We start from the raw sequence: 13,990 nt of genomic DNA on the forward strand, positions 1-13,990 counted from the left end.
TCAATGAAGTGCAACAAAAGATCCTTTACCATCCTCGACCACGACGACGACCTCGTGGTACACTACCCTTGGGACTATTCTCCCCTTTCTTACTCCCGCCCTTCCCTTTCCCACTGCCCGAGCCCGAACCTCCCCGTGGTGGTACCTAGTCGGCATGCTTTTGTTTGGGGTCAGACTTTGCAGGCACAATAAATGGGGCCTCAGGAGAAGCTTGTGATGTGGAAGGCACGGCTTCAGGGCTGGAAGATGATGTCAGTTCCCCATCATCAGGTGCTGTCGACCTGACTACTATGGCACGGGGGATTCTGCGCCATGTCCCGATACCGTCGATTGCCGCATGGCTTCGACGGCATCGGCGGTTCACTCCATCGCAGTGATCAGACGCGACATATCCTCCGACTGCCGCTCTGATAGAGCTGCGATGTTTGCGGCTATCGTAGCCATAGTCTTGAGCAGCTCTCGACCTATGTCGACGCTGGCCTGTGACAGACGCACTATGTTCTGGTACACGCCTACAGCAACCGACCTTTTCTGAACGAACCTCCGTCGCTGCAGCAAAGGCACTGCAACACTGGGGGTGCCTTACTGCGCACCGCTTGGTCACAGAATCAGAGGAGCCATGGGAGAATCCCCTGAATACAGACTCGGTGGTGGAGGATGTTCCAGCTGGCCCAGATGGAGCTGGTGTATCCTCCTGTCTCCGCCACCAGCTCCACCTCCACTGGCTGCAGGATCAGCGGCTCTTCCTCTTCGTCTTCGTCGTCTTCATCTCTACCAGTGGTGAAGCCAGGAGAGGGCTGAGTGACGCCAGAGGGTCTCTGTGTCAGTGTTGTCTGAATCGTCCGAGTCTGGAAGTACAAAACATTATAAAATGCTTGGCACCAGGGAAGGGGTCAGGGTTATAAGAGTACATAGTACAGTGACTTATCGCAGTCTTACTTAAATGTCCACCACTGCTGCAGTACTGCATTACATATTGCAGACAGACAATGCATATATGTATTTCATTACATGGCCCCAACATTGCAGTACATCATGCGGCCAACATTACAGTTACAGTACATGACATGACCGCAACACAGACTGGATTGTATTCAACTTACCATCCTGTGTGTGTGGGTCAGCTCCAATGCTGGTGGTGGCACGGATGCTATCCCCAACCAGGGACAGGGCACGGATCTCGATTTCAGTCAGAGGCTCTTGGGTTGCGGGTCCTCCCCAAGTATACCGCTGATCGGCTGCTATTGCAGATGTCGTCTTCTGCAGAAAGTAAAGTAAATAAAAGTAAAAATCTTCAATCCACTTAATATCGCAGACACACAGGTTCTCACACACACACACACACACACACACACACACCTTAAAAAACACTGCATTGATCCTCGTCATTGCCTGAAAGTACGAATACATCGCCGTAACCTTAAGATAAATAACATAATCCGTGTGACACTGAACCTACATTTACATGGTACATGGCACATGGTGGGGTACATAAATAAAATCATTACTTACTCTTGCCACCCTCACCAGGTCGTTCCACCTCTTAGGGCACCTTTCCCCGGTGCGTACCATGGTACTTGTGGATGACACAGCCTCTCCGATCTCGTCCCATAGTCTGTTGTTCTCCTTTGGGGGGCGCGGGGGGGGGGGCTTTCCATGCCCACCCTTCGTTAGCTCAGAGTACTTCTCTGTAATATTCTCGAGAAGGGCAGGTAACTCCGTCTCATCGAAGGCGGGTGCCCTCAACCTCCCGTCCTTTGACATTCCTGCGCTTCGATTTTTTTTTAATTTCCGTAATATTTGTTATGATTTTTACTTTGTAAAATGTCTTATTCTTCAAACTGTAGAATTATTAGTTGTTATGAGTATTTTTTAACTCTGCAATGTGCTTTTAAAGTAACTACCCGTCGACTTGCTTGCTGCTCCTCCTCACTATCCCTCCTCTTGAATTCACTGCACATTCGCAGGTGATCCCGACTCCCGAGTAAAACACTTCTGTGAAAAAAAACGGGGGCGGGGGGGGGGGGAAATCGCGCATGCACAGTTCAGTGCCACACCGTCCATCGAAGAGAAATTCAATCTGGATCGACTACTCGGTTACATGCAGACCGCTGGCAGATTGGTGAAGAAAGAAAATCGACCAATTTGGTCCTTTTCAGTCTCTGTGGTATGCTGGCAGTTTGAAATGATGCACTGCCGGCGTATTGCCGAGAAATGGGCGGACCTTATGCAATGACCAATTTCGGGCCCCAAGAATGGTCCAGCCAAGATACGAGACAAGTTCCGCATAACTTCTGAAATTTATCCCTCGAGAAATGAACCCCAGTGCTTGGTTTGCTTTTTGAATGACCTTCAAAGCCTGCATTGCTAAATTTTGCAACTTGTGTATTTGTACCCCTAGATCTCTTTGCTCCTCTTTAGACTCTTTCAATCCCATTTATTTATTTTCTCAAGAGTTAACCAATTACAACAATTTGTGCTGGATTGTCAACAGATTGGTTGCAATTTACATAGAAAGAGAAGAGGGTCTCGGTTATGGCAGTCCAACTTAAAATTCCCAAATCTAGCTTCTGGAAATTAAACTTAAAAGCAACTTTATTTTACAGCAGAGGAGTTTCAACTAAAGAGCTGAGCCTGTAGCTCGCCCACTAACGGCCCTGTGACCAGACCGGGAATGATAACCACAGGAATATGTTGGGTAAAGTGCCTGCTTTCTCGAATATTCTTGTATATCGGACATTAAACACTGCCCAGCACCAATGTTCCCACAAAGCTGTGCAGTGGGCTGGAGGTGCAGCGCAGGCCGCTCACTGGCTTTTCAACGGGAATAACTGCGCAAACGTGAAAATCTGAATGGGCCACAAAGCCAGTTAAAGGGCCCGCGCATGGAAAAAAATTACAGGGAATGTTGACCACCACCCCAGCAATACAGGAAGCTGGTCTCGTGCCACCGCAATATATTAATAAAAATACCCCCGCTCGACTGATAAATGATAGCACACAGGAGTCAGCTGCATATCCATCTGTAAAGTGCGCAGTACGGTTTCCCTGTGTGCCATTCCCCTTATTTGCATGGACATGGAGCTGCTCCCGCTTAGTTTCATGGGTTTCCAACGTATTTAGCGGCGAAGTTAAGGCGACGGAGAAGGAACAGTTCCGATTGCCAAATTCCTAGCCATAGATAGAACACTGTAAAATGCGTGCACTGGAGTTGTCACAGTTGTGGGGGCACCTCTGTATAATGGAGTAAAGTACTGCATCCCTGAGTTTACTATCAGGCTAACAGGGACTTGAGAATGGGAAATTTTCTGATTTCCTGATGGTCACTCTGCCCCTGGCGAATACAATATTACCATTACAGTATACCCAAAATGAAGACACAGATTAAACAAGTTTCAAGACAGCACAAAATAAAAATGGAACATCTTGGAGTTGCAAACAAAAACTACTGCAGCTTTAAAAATACAAACCTGCATTTATATAGCACCTTTAATGTAGTAAAAAGATGTGCCCCGACACCTTCAGACACAAATATGCACAATTAATAATAAACCACTGCAGGTTATTAATTTATATCTACAAAAGGTAACAGTAAAATGTTACGGGAGCGGACAGGGGAGGGAAAGGATGGAAAGGGAAGCTGGAGGAGATAATGCCATTCTTGTGAACCCAGTTTCACATATCCACTATTTCTCCGATCAATTTCTTTCCCAAGTCATTTGCCGCAGGTAACATTAAGAAGGAAAGGGTGGTGGAGGTGCAGAAGGGTTTAGGGATAGAATTTCAGACGTGGGGCCTCGGAGGCTGAAGGCACGGATGCCAGTGGTGGGACGCAAGGATGGAGATACGCACAAGAGGTCAGAGTCAGAGAGTTCGAGTGAAGGATCAGTTCCTATCGAGTGGAGGGTAGCCAATGTAACCCCACTTTTAAAAAAAGGAGGGAGAGAGAAAACAGGGAATTATAGACCGATCAGCCTGACCTCAGTAGTGAGTAAAATGATGGAATCAATTATTAAGGATGTCATAGCAGCGCATTTGGAAAGAGGTGACATGATAGGTCCAAGTCAGCATGGATTTGTGAAAGGGAAATCATGCTTGACAAATCTTCTGGAATTTTTTGAGGATGTCTCCAGTAGAGTGGACAAGGGAGAACCAGTTGATGTGGTGTATTTGTACTTTCAGAAGGCTTTCGACAAGGTCCCACACAAGAGATTAATGTGCAAAGTTAAAGCACATGTGATTGGGGGTAGTGTGCTGACATGGATTGAGAACTGGTTGTCAGACAGGAAGCAAAGAGTAGGAGTAAATGGGTACTTTTCAGAATGGCAGACAGTGACTAGTGGGGTACCGCAAGGTTCTGTGCTGGGGCCCCAGCTGTTTACACTGTACATTAATGATTTAGACGAGGGGATTAAATGTAGTATCTCCAAACTTGCAGATGACACTAAGTTAGGTGGCAGTGTGAGCTGCGAGGAGGATGCTATGAGGCTGCAGAGTGACTTGGATAGGTTTGGTGAGTGGGTAAATGCATGGCAGATGAAGTATAATGTGGATAAATGTGAGGTTATCCACTTTGGTGGTAAAAACAGAGAGACAGACTATTATCTGAATGGTGACAGATTAGGAAAAGGAGAGGTGCAATGAGACCTGGGTGTCATGGTACATCAGTCATTGAAGGTTGGCATGCAGGTACAGCAGGCGGTTAAGAAAGCAAATGGCATGTTGGCCTTCATAGCGAGGGGATTTGAGTACAGGGGCAGGGAGGTGTTGCTACAGTTGTACAGGGCCTTGGTGAGGCCACATCTGGAGTATTGTGTACAGTTTTGGTCTCCTAACTTGAGGAAGGACATTCTTGCTATTGAGGGAGTGCAGCGAAGGTTCACCGGACTGATTCCCGGGATGGTGGGACTGACCTATCAAGAAAGACTGGATCAACTGGGCTTGTATTCACTGGAGTTCAGATGAATGAGAGGGGACCTCATAGAAACGTTTAAAATTCTGACGAGTTTAGACAGGTTGGATGCAGGAAGAATGTTCCTAATGTTGGGGAAGTCCAGAACCAGGGGTCACAGTCTAAGGATAAGGGGTAAGCCATTTAGGACCGAGATGAGGAGAAACTTCTTCACCCAGAGTGGTGAACCTGTGGAATTCTCTACCACAGAAAGTAGTTGAGGCCAATTCACTAAATATATTCAAAAGGGAGTTAGATGAAGTCCTTACAACTAGGGGGATCAAGGGGTATGGCGAGAAAGCAGGAAGGGGGTACTGAATTTGCATGTTCAGCCATGAACTCATTGAATGGCGGTGCAGGCTAGAAGGGCCGAATGGCCTACTCCTGCACCTATTTTCTATGTTTCTATGTTTCATTGTAGGGCTGCAGGAGGTTACAAGAATAGGGAGGGATGAGAAGATGAAGGATTTTGAAACACAAGGATAAGAATTTTATGTTGGAGGACCAGAAACCAGTGTAGGTCAGCAAGGACAGGAGTGATGAGTGAGCGGAACTTGATGATCTCCTAGTAAAGGATCCTCTAGGAAAGAAAGAGTGATCATAGCATGGTTGAATTTCAAATTAAGTTGGAGGGTGAGAAAGTTGGATCTCAAACCAGTGTCCGAAGCTTAAATAAAGGAGACTACAAAGGTATGAAGGCAGAGTTGTCCAAAGTGGACTGGGAAAATAGATTAAAGTGTAAAACCTTTGGCGGACATTTGAGATATTTCATAACGCTCAACAAAAATATATTCCAATGAGAAGGAAAGACTTTAAGAGAAGGGATAACTAATGTGTGTGGAAAAAGAGTCAGACTGAACTCTGAGCTCAAATTAAGTGTGACCTTAGTCTTTTATTGCAGGTCTCCAGAGTTCCTCTCCAACCTGTGAAGCCTCCTTAAATACCTGTGCTCCCAAGGGATTATGGGATCCCTTGGGACTCCAGGGAATGAGCCCTCTGGTGGCTGTACAGAGTAAATAAAGTCCACATATATAACACTACACCCACCAAAGTCAATAGTGTAACTATTTACAATGTGAGTCGCTCTGGGGCCGTTCTGGCCCTGGTTAATCGTCTCGGTATGAAAGCTGGTGTTGCTGAATCATTTGGGCCCTCGCTGTGCTGCTGTGCAGCTGGCTTTGCTGGGCTGCTTGGTGTGTTGGGCCCTGCAGGGCTGCTGTGGATGATGAGTTCTGCTTCGTTGTCAACCGTGGTGCTGGTTGCCACTGGTATGTATGTTGGGGGATCAAAAAAGGTAGGGTCCAAGGTTGGTTGCTTAGGATAATCCGTGAATCTGAGTTTGATTTGGTCCAAGTGTTTCCAGTGAATGAGTCCATTTGAAAGTTTGACCCGAAACACCCGGCTTCCCTCTTTGACCACAACAGCGCCGGGAAGCCACTTGGGACCTTGTCTATAATTTAATACAAATACAGGATCATTGATTTGCGCTATCATGGTATGCACTTTGTTGAAGCCGCCTGCTCTCTACCTGTTCATGTAGATCAGGGTGAACTAACGAAAGCCTTGTCTCAAGTGCTCTTTTCATGAACAGTTCAGCAGGTGGGACCCCAGTGAGTGAGTGGGGTCTCGTGCGGTAGCTGAGCAGGACTCGGAATCAGCGAGTCTGCAGTGAACCTTCAGTTACCCTCTTCAAGCCTTGCTTGATGGTTTGCACTGCTCTCTTTGCCTGACCATTGGACGCTGGTTTAAATGGGACAGATGTGACATGTTTGATCCCATTACGGGTCATAAATTCTTTGAACTCAGCACTGGTAAAACATGGCCTGTTGTCGCTCACCAGGACATCAGGTCGGCCATGTGTGGCAAACATGGCCCGCAGGCTTTCCGTCGTGGCAGCGGACGTGCTGGCCGACATTATCTCACATTCAATCCATTTGGAGTACGCATCGACAACCACGAGGAACATTTTACCCAAAAACGGGCCTGCATAGTCGACGTACACCCTAGACCACAGTTTGGAGGGCCAAGACCATAAACTTAGCAGCGCCTCCCTGGGTACATTGCTTAACTGCAAACATGTATTACAGCTGTGAACGCAGGACTCTAAGTCCGCATCGATACCGGGTCACCACACGTGGGATCTGGCTATCGCTTTCATCATTGCGATGCCTGGGTGGGTACTGTGGAGGTCATTGATGAAGGTGTCTCTGTCCTTCTTGGGGGCCACTACTCGATTGCCCCACAGAAGGCAGTCTGCCTGTATAGACATTTCATCTTTGCGCCGCTGGAATGGCTTTATCTTTTCCTGCATTTCCACTGGGACACTGGACCAGCTCCCGTGAAGCACACAGCTTTTCACTAGAGATAAGGGGTCCTGGCTTATCCAGGTTTTGATTTGCCGGGCAGTGACGGGTGATTGCTCACTCTCAAATGCTTCCATAACCATGGCTAGATCTTTGGGCTGCACCATTTCCATCCCCGTGGTGGGCAATGGCAGCCTACTGAGAGCATCGGCAGAGTTTTCTGTGCCTGGCCTGTGCGCGGCTTGCATAGTTGCAAGCGGACATGAGCGCCCATCTCTGGATGCGGGTAAATGCGTTGGTATTTATCCCTTTACTCTCGGAGAACAGGGATATAAGTGGCTTTTGGTCAGTTTCCAATTTGAATTTTAGCCCCAACAGGTATTGATGCCGCATTTTCTTTACCCCATAGACACGCGCTAACGCTTCTTTTTCAATCATATTGTAGGCTCTCTCAGCCTTAGACAGACTCCTGAATGCATAAGCTACCGGTTGCAGTTTCCTGAAATCATTAACTTGTTACAATACACACTCGACGCCATATGATGATGCATCACATGCTAGTACCAAACGCTTACATGGATCATATAACACAAGCAATTTGTTTGAGCATAACAATTTTCTCGCTTTTACAAAGGCATTTTCTTGGCTTTTGCCCCAAACCCTTTCGCCCCTTTTTCGTAGTAAGACATGCAGTGGTTCTAGCAGTGTGCTGAGACCCAGTAAGAAGTTACAAAGTCGTTCAAGAGTCCCAGAAACAAAACAGCTCAGTCACGTTCTGTGGCCTCGGTGCCTTCTCGATTGTCTCCGTCTTCGCGTTGATGGGCCTGATGCCGTCCGTCGCAATCCTCCTTCCCAAGAACTCCACTTCAGGCACCAGGAAAACACACTTCGAGCGTTTTAACCCGAGCCCCAGGTGGTTGAGTCGACTAAGAACCTCCTCCAGGTTCTGCAGGTGCTCGACTGTGTTCCGACCTGTGACCAAGATATCGTCCTGGAAGACCACAGTGTGCGGGACCAACTTCAGTAAACTTTCCATATTTCTCTGGAATATCGCCGCCGCTGATCAGATTCCAAACGGGCATCTGTTATAAACAAAAAGATCTTTGTGCGTGTTGATGCAGGTGAGGGCCTTCGATGATTCCTCCAGTTCCTGCGTCATGTAGGCTGAAGTCAGATCCGGCATCATGAACGTCTTTCCTCCCGCCAGCTTTGCAAAGAGGTCGTCGGCTTTTGGTAGTGGGTAGAGGGAAAAACGATTGATAGTTACTTTGTAATCGCCACAGATTCTGACGGTGCCGTCTCCCTTGAGGACTGGAACAAAACGACTGGCCCACTCGCTGAACTCGATCGGTGAAATGATGCCCTCTCGTTGCAGCCGGTCTATCTCGATCTCTACCCTTTCTCTCTTCATGTACGGTACTGCTCTTGCCTTGTGATGGATGGGTCCCGCCCCCGGAATTAGGTGGATCTGCACTTTTGCTGCTTGGAATTTCCCGATGCCTGGTATGAACAGCGAAGGAAATTTGTTTAAGACCTGGGCACACGAAGTGTCGTCAGCGGGCGATAGCACGCGGACATCGTCCCAGTTCCAGCGTATTTTTCCCAGCCAGCTCCTGCCGAGCAGCTTGGGACCATCGCCCGGTACCACCCAGAGTGGTAGCTTATGCATCGCTCCATCATCGGAGACCTTTAGGTAGCACTGCCGATTACAGGAATCAGTTCTTTCGTGTAAGTTCTTAGTTTCGTGCGAACTGGAGTTAAGACTGGCCTTGAAGCCTTGTTGCACCACAACCTTTCGAAAGTCTTTTTGCCCCTGATGGACTGGCTCGCGCCCGTGTCCAGCTCCATTAACACCGGGAGTCCATTTAGTTCAACATTCAGCATTACGGGGGACAATTCATTGTGAATGTGTGCACCCCATGCACCTCTGCCTCCTCTATCTGAGGCTCCGGTTCGTCGTGATCCTCCGTGGATCTGTCCTCCTCTGCAACATGGTGGTTTGCAGGTTTAACAGGTTTAGCAGCTTGCCTGCACACTCGTTGGAGGTGTCCCATTGTTCCACAGCCCTTGCAAACGTACCCTTTGAATCGGCATGAATGGAAATGATGATCACCCCCGCAGCGCCAACAAGGTGTTAATGGCCTTGCATTTATCACCCTTGATGGTGGACTCTGAGTCATCTGCGGATGTGCAGCTGCAGGTATGTGTGACCTGCCCTACATGTTACGATTCAAAAACAATATCACTTTGTTCACAGTACTTGTAGCAGCACTTGTGTGCTGAGAGATTTGCTTAGTATTGTCACTGGTGGCAATGAACGCCTGGGCTATCGCTATGGCCTTACTCAAGGTTGGGGTCTCTACAGTCAAAAGTTTGCGAAGTATGGTTTCATGGCCAAATCAAGTACGAAAAAGTCTCTGAGCATGTGCTCCAAATTCGCAATGTCCTGCAAGGCGTCTTAGCTCGGCGACATAACTCGCCACTTCCTGGCCTTCAGACGTTTTGCAGGTACAGAACCGGTACCTCGCCATCAGAACGCTTTCCTTTGGGTTCAAATACAAATGTGTGCACAAATCGGTGTATGATTTCTCCGTGGGTTTTGCTGGAGTGAGCAGATTCTTCATGAGGCCATACGTTGGTGCCCCTCAGATGGTGAGGAGGATCGCCCTTCGTTTGGCAGCGCTCTCTTCCCCATCTAGCTCGTTGGTCATGAAGTATTGGTTGAGTCGCTCCACAAAAGTTTCCCAATCATCTCCCTCCGAAAATTTCTCCAGGGTGCCCACTGTTTCTGCATCTTTGGGTTCGCTATCTGTATCTCGTCGCCAGTTGTTGTGTATGGAGAAAGAGTCAGACTGAACAATGTGAGCTCAAAGTAAAGTGTGATCTTAGTCTTTTATTGCAGGTCTCCAGAATGCCTCTCCAACCTGTGAAGCCTCCTTAAATACCTGTGCTCCCAAGGGATTATGGGATCCCTTGGGATTCCAGGGGATGAGCCCTCTGGTGGCTGTACAGAGTAAATACAAGTCCACATATATAACAATCACCATCCGTGACTAACAAAGGAAATAAAGGATGGCATCAAATTGAAAACAATGGCATACAAAGTGGGAGGCCAGAGGACTGGGAAACTTTTAAAATCCAACAAAAAAACGACTAAAAAAATAATAGAGGGAAGATCGATCATGAAAGTTGTTATGTATGTTAGTGTATGTACTGTAACACTAGACCACTGAATGTACCTTCACACCGTGTACACCATACTTGTACCACCAGAGGGTGGTACTGGTGGAGACCCAAGGGTCACCTGCACACTGCAGGTAACCAAATATAAAAGGGAGCTCACCTCATTGTGTCCTCACACAAGGTGCTGCAATAAACGGACTAAGGTCACTACAGTTCAAGTACAATACCCATACCTCGTGGAGTCGTTATTAGAGTGCTTGCATACAATACAACTGGTGACAAGGTTACGAATTTCCACGCTCAACATGTCTAACCTAAGCAACTTCCAACAATTCGCTCATGGGGAAGAGTGGGATGCCTTTGTGGAAAGGCTCGAACACTTTTTCATTGTGAACGACCTGGCAAGAGACACCGACCTCGCTGGCTGATAAGCGCAGAGCCACCCTGCTCAGCAGTTGTGGGCCCAATGTCCACGGCCTCGTCAGGGTCCTGCTAGCCCCAGCAAAGATGACAACCCCAGGACTTATGCAGAGCTGGTAACTATAATACAAGAACAACTCAAAGAGAGAGCATCCTCACAGCCAGACACCGGTTCTACACACACCGGTGGCCCGAAGGCCAAGAAATTGCTAAATATGCTGCAGACCTGAGAAGATTGGCTGCACCCTGTGATTTTAGCGACCACCTCACCGAAGCACCAAGGGACATCTTCGTTACTGGAATCAGCCACGAGGGACTCCTCCATAAGCTGCTCTCTGCGAACACTACGGTCACTCTGCAAAAGGCAATCAAAGTGAGCCAGGCATTCATGATTTCGGTCTGCGACTCCAAGAGGATGATGACTCACCCCCAGGACTCTAACCCGATGAGTACAGTGAACTGAATGGCAGCTTTCAGAGGCAAGGATGCTGCCCCGAGTCCCGCAATCCCGAGTCCACCACATGGGGCCAACCGGCTAGCCCCGTGATGGCACTGTGGAGTAAACCACAGGGCCCATCAGTGCCGGTACGAAGACTATACTGCAAAGGCTGTAACACTAAAGGTCATCTCCAGCGAATGTGTAGAAGAAATTTTACTCACCAAGTCGCTGATGAATTGGCTGATTACCCGGGCTCCAGCGTTAATGAAGACGAAGCGGCTCAGCCCCTGGAAGAGGTGTACGAACGAGTGTATACCTGCTCCACCGAGAGTTCTCTGTTGAAAATGGAAGTAGAAATCAACATTGTTCCAGTCTCGATGGAGATCGACACAGGGGCGAGCCAATCGCTGATGAATCAGACGGCCTTTGAGAAACTCTGGGATAATCCCGCCAAATGACCCAAAATGTTCCCAACCCAAGTGAAGCTGCACTTACACAAACGACACCATCCCAGTCGTTGGCAGCGTGGAGGTCCAGGTGTCCCATGGCGGCGCGATGCACAAGCATCCTTTGTGGATCGTTGCTGGTGATGGTCCAACGCTGCTGGGAAGAAGATGGATGAAGCAAATCCAAATCTGTTGGAGTGGGGAAAGCCTCCAGGCCCCGGCGATCGACGTCCTACACGCGCCAAACTTGAATCCATCGCAGCACCTGGAAATCCTACCGTCTAGCTTGACTGCGTGGCAATGACACAGACTGCACAACTCAATGGCGAGATGATCCAACCTGAACGACCAGACCTCACCTTCCGGGCTCCAGTGGCAGGACTCCGAGGGAAGATCATCCGAAGGCAGAAGGTAGATTCCCGGCTTCCGTGGCAGAACCCGGGTGAAAAGGATCACCGCAGCCTACCTCGTGGAAAGAAGATGGCGCCTGCACCGCGAGGTGAAGCACCTGAAATCAAGATGGCCGCGACCAGACCACGAGGGGTAGCGTTGAGGGAGCAACACGTGATGCCGAGCAGCGAACCGGATTGGGGTAAAGATTGCAAGACCCTCTTAAAAGAGACCGGCAACCCAAAACAATTAAAGGGACAGTTCCACACATGGTACAGCGATGCCGGTGACATGAATGATAAAGGTGTAATTAACGAATGCAAGTATATAAATGTACTATTGAACAGTGATGCCGGTAATGCTAATGAGAAAAATGGAACAAAGACAAGTATCCAAACGTAACCTTGTATAGAGATACTGATAGAACACAGGAAAGTGTTTTAATGGACAAATGTGAAAGTGTAAAGACAAATAACAATGTTGAGTTGGCTGGTTGCGGTTGGAGCCAATGTATCATGAATGCTAATGATAAAATGAGAAATGATACCGGGTTCTCCGTGTATGCTGACAATGCCAAAGACAACCTCCTGTGGGAAACACCCAGGTCCAACGGGCTACCCGATCATGTAACCTGCGCCTCCGGCACCAATGTGATGCCCCAAGGAGGGTGCACACACACTGGGAGCATAACCCACTGCAGGGCCAGCAATCAATGGATGGCACAGCCACCAGTGGCAACCTGCCTCAGGTCAGTCCTACCCCCCTGGCCACCGGGGCCAGCACCGGGAGCAAGAGGCCAATACCCTCCAGCTTTCCCGGCGGGACGTGGGATGACCAAACTCCCACCACCAACGAAGGGCAGCAGGGTAACCTGCAGCCCTCAATGGAGGACAGGGAGGCCACACCACCCTGTGGCTCTGCCCACCACGACAATATATGTATCTTACCTACAACATGTACTTACTCTACCATTGCCGAACTCAAAAACAGTGACCTAATCAACCTGATCCCTTACTCACTCTACATGTATGCCAATGCAGGTGTTGAGCCACACACATGGTCTATGTATGGGGGGGGGGGAATGGATGAATGAACACATGGATCAGAGCCAGAACCCACACAGCCCTCACTACAACCTCCAACCGTCCACTTCCCAATGTCATGGCAATAAGGACTTGGGGGTCCACAGGGAGAGAGCCATTCCCAAGCAAAGACAAAGTACAAGGGCTTTGGGCACTCAAGTCAAGGGCCAGAGAACACAATGCAAAAGCCTGTGGCACAAGACTTGGGGGGGGGGGGGGGAGTGTATGTATGTACTGTAACACTAGACCACTAAATCTACCTTCACACTGTATACACCATACTTGTACCACCAGAGGGTGCTACTAGTGGGCACACTGCAGGTAACCAAGTATAAAAGGGAGCTCAACTCATTGTGTCCTCACTCAAGGAGCTGCAATAAACGGACTAAGGTAAGTACAGTTCAAGTACAATACCCTTACCTTATGGAATCGTTATTAGAGTGCTTGCATATACTACAAAAGTAAACCAGCAAGAAATATAAAAACAGATAGCAAGAGCTTCTACAGGTACAAAAAAAGGGAAGAGAGTAGCTAATGTAAATGTTGGTCCCTCAGAGGAGGAGACTGGTGAATTAATAATGGTGAACAGGGAAATGGCAGAGACTTTGAACAAATATTTTGTGTTGGTCTTCACGGTAGAAGACATGAAAACATCCCAATAATGGATAATTAAGGGGCTATAGGGAGGGAGGAACTTAAAACAATCACTATCACTAAAGAAGATGTACTCAGCAAAATAATGGGACTAATGGTGGACAAGTCCCTTGGACCTGATG

General features: G+C 48.3%; 1 protein-coding gene across 3 annotated transcripts in view; it reads right to left on the reverse strand.

Moving 5' to 3' along the window:
* The window catches only part of znf385b (zinc finger protein 385B), a 751,134-nt gene that overhangs the window by 725,896 nt on the left and 11,248 nt on the right, over window positions 1-13,990 (reverse strand). The window contains exon 1 of one of the 3 annotated variants that reach the window (XM_070874803.1): window positions 11,518-11,588. The exons of the other annotated variants lie outside the window; for them this stretch is intronic. The gene's annotated coding sequence lies outside the window, so the exon portion shown is untranslated. Of the gene's footprint in view, window positions 1-11,517; window positions 11,589-13,990 lie in introns of those variants that run through there. 3 annotated transcript variants of the gene reach the window in all.

Source organism: Pristiophorus japonicus, chromosome 3, assembly GCF_044704955.1.
Source record: "Pristiophorus japonicus isolate sPriJap1 chromosome 3, sPriJap1.hap1, whole genome shotgun sequence".
NCBI lineage: Eukaryota > Metazoa > Chordata > Chondrichthyes > Pristiophoridae > Pristiophorus > Pristiophorus japonicus.